Below are 3,085 nucleotides of genomic sequence, written 5' to 3'. Positions count from 1 at the left end.
AGTGTGGTTTCTGTCTGTCTCTCCACTGAGCAGGGGCTGGGCCCGCCTGCTGTAAAACACCAGGCACCATATATGACAGCAAAAAGCAAGAGACTTCCACACTTAGCTGAAATGAAGCGAGGACATATAACCACTCTTAACTGCATTACACAATTTCAAGCTGTGTAGACACTGAAGAAGTAAAAAGTGCATCTAGCAATCAGGAGGGAAATTATAACTATTGATGTGATTTTATTCTAATCTTAACATGCACAAAATATAAAATATAACCCACAGAGTCACCACTGTGTCTCATAACATCACATGATATACTTTCTGTTGTCTCTGCAGCCCTTCACACAGAGACTGATCCCCTCCCCGTGCAGAAACCATCACCTCAGAAACACTTCCTCTGTTCAGATCAAATGGTCCTCCTCATCTTGCTAGAACCATTTTCCCCATTGTGCTGATGGCTATGCTGCTGATGCTGCTGGGACTTCTTCACTGTGGGAAACTTGGAGGTAAACAACTATAACTCATGTCCATGTACCTGCCTTCATAAAGAATACAGTGGGGTGAACGACAAAACGAGAAGATAATGAAGCAGTTATCATCCCATCATGCTTCATCTGGAAGCTCAACATCCTCCTCATTCACCATTGCATGTTTCATTGTCCATAGCTTCGTTTTATACTGTACTGCGTATTTGATGTCGTGTCGCCATGTTGAATAATTAAGTGCACATTGTGCTTGCACATGGTCATATTGAATGTTTTGCATCAGTAATGACAGAATTGACAAAAGGAATATACATTTGTGAAGGCAGTATGTTTGATAGAATGATGCTAATTGAATCTCCTGCTGCTCTAAGACATATTATTATTGATTCATTGATTCATGGATGTTTCTCAGGGTGGAGAAGCAGATGTGCCATGTGCTGCGACTGTACCAAGAAGTGAAGATTCTCACCGGTCCAATGAAGACAGTCAGCAAACTGCAGCTTTTTTTTCTCACGACTGTCTACACTTTGACCATAACTCAGAGGAAGCCTCTGCAGAGTGACAGCAGCATCTCTACACCTCTGTATGCACACACTCTCTGGCTGTGTGGGGACACACGTGTGAAATGTGTCACGCAATAATGTGCATTAACCTCAGGGCATCAAGTCTCACTTTCTGCTTGTATTTTCTGACTGTAAAATAAAAATAAAGTATAAACGATGTTGGTCGATCACTTTGGTCCAGACTGAAGAGAGTGACTCATAATGACTTTGGTGAATCTCTGACTTTCCCTCTAGCTCCACCAGCAGGTCAAAGTTTCCACTTCTCAATATATCTCAACAACGACTGATGGATTGTAACAAAACTGTGAACATACACTCATGATTCACAGACAATCAATCTTAATGACTTGATAAACACTCTTAATTTTGCTCTAGTAGCACCATGAGGTTGACATTTAGTTGTATTAGAACTAATGACAGCTGTAGGCTACTTTGGGTTGAGTACTAATGATCATGTGTGACTAAGATGGCGTACACAGTAAACATTGTACCTGCTGAATATCAGCATGTTAGCATCGTCACTGTGAGCATATTAGCATGCTGAAGTTAGCATTTAGCTCAAAGCCTCGTTGTGCCTACAGAGCTGTTAGCTCTCAGTCTTCTGTAGTCTTTCTTCAGACAACTACAAAATGTTGTTCGTCATTTCATTTCGGTTTATATTTTTATCTTTTTTCACATTTTGACCACAGGTTCTTCTTCTGTTAAAGTCTGTCCTGTTCTTTGGCTCCTCTTTGCTGCGCACCCTCCTGTTATTTCTGTAACCACTGAGGCTATTCTAGCCACACAGCCAGCTCTGTGCTTTAAGACTGAAAACAACTTTCTCCAGAGACCCAAACTCAGATGAACGAAATAGCCGAACAGCGCGAAGAAGACCCCTTCCCTCATGCCTTCCATCTACACGCAGTCAGTCTGGATGTTCAGACAGTCAGCCCAGCAAGACGACATGCGAGGTCAACAGCCTCCCTCCTGCATCAGACTGCGCACTGTGAGTACGGCGCTCTGTTCTGATAAAACTAAATGACCCAGGCTGGTTAAAGTTAAGTTCGTTGAAAAAAGCTTTTACATGTTTTTCAGCCAAAAGTGTATCCTTTTGAACAGACCCAACCATGCCTCACCTTTCTACCGAGTAGCCTGTCCTAAAAGGGAGATGGATGAAGCCAATAGACAGCTATGAACCATTGCTTCTCTGTGATGTTTTACCCGCTGACTCTTTTTTTGTCTCTCCGCCAGTGATGAATCGTGTTATTCGGACCCTGCGTGTGGCACTTCATCAGGAAAAGTTGGTAAGGACGGCAAGTTAGAGTCCCATCATCATTCATACATTATATTAACTGGAAAGTGTTTTTGTGGTAGAGTATTAAAGAAAACAGAAGCAATTACGGAAATCCCCCTTTATGGTATCTTTTTTACGCTTAGTTTGTTTTAGTTAAGTTGTTTTTTTATTTATGTATTCCAGGTGATCTGAGAAACAAATGTCTGTATTTTTCGCCTTCTTTCAGAATTCAGTGTTCTCTTCCGTGTCGAGCCCAAACCCGACTGCAGTTCTTTGATATGAGTCTCCTAAGCTTCTCCATTGTCGAGGGGTTCAGTGCGTCAACGTGAGATGGAAACTTGTTACCGTCAGGTCCAAAGGGGAAACGCTCCCTTCCGTAACATCGTAATAGTAAGGTGACATCACAGGGTCTCTTGTAGCTATTCTAAAATAGTGGGGTATCGGCAAGGATCAGTGGGAGTACTGGTGTGAGGATGGAGAGAGGAAGAGAAGCAACCGCACTCAACATCACCGTCCACTGGGTCGTTGTCATTAAGACAGGCAATATTCTTTAAATACAATTCATCGCATCGAGAACATGCAAGTAAAATATCCAAACACCCCCATTGTTCTTATAGCTGGTTTGCTGTGATCCTGGAGAGTCTGTCCCTTTGCCTGTGGATGGGGTGAAAAGCTGTGACTGCTGAGCTGCAGAACAAGACGACTTCCTCCCCCAACCCCCCTCAACAAGCTGGTTTCTATAAAGATGGCCTCCTCAATGGAGAGCGCAC

The sequence above is a fragment of the Morone saxatilis genome, unplaced genomic scaffold, assembly GCF_004916995.1.
Source record: "Morone saxatilis isolate NCDOM2014 unplaced genomic scaffold, NCSU_SB_2.0 Contig4, whole genome shotgun sequence".
NCBI classification, from domain to species: Eukaryota; Metazoa; Chordata; class Actinopteri; family Moronidae; genus Morone; species Morone saxatilis.
Note: the sequence above shows the minus strand (reverse complement) of the source record.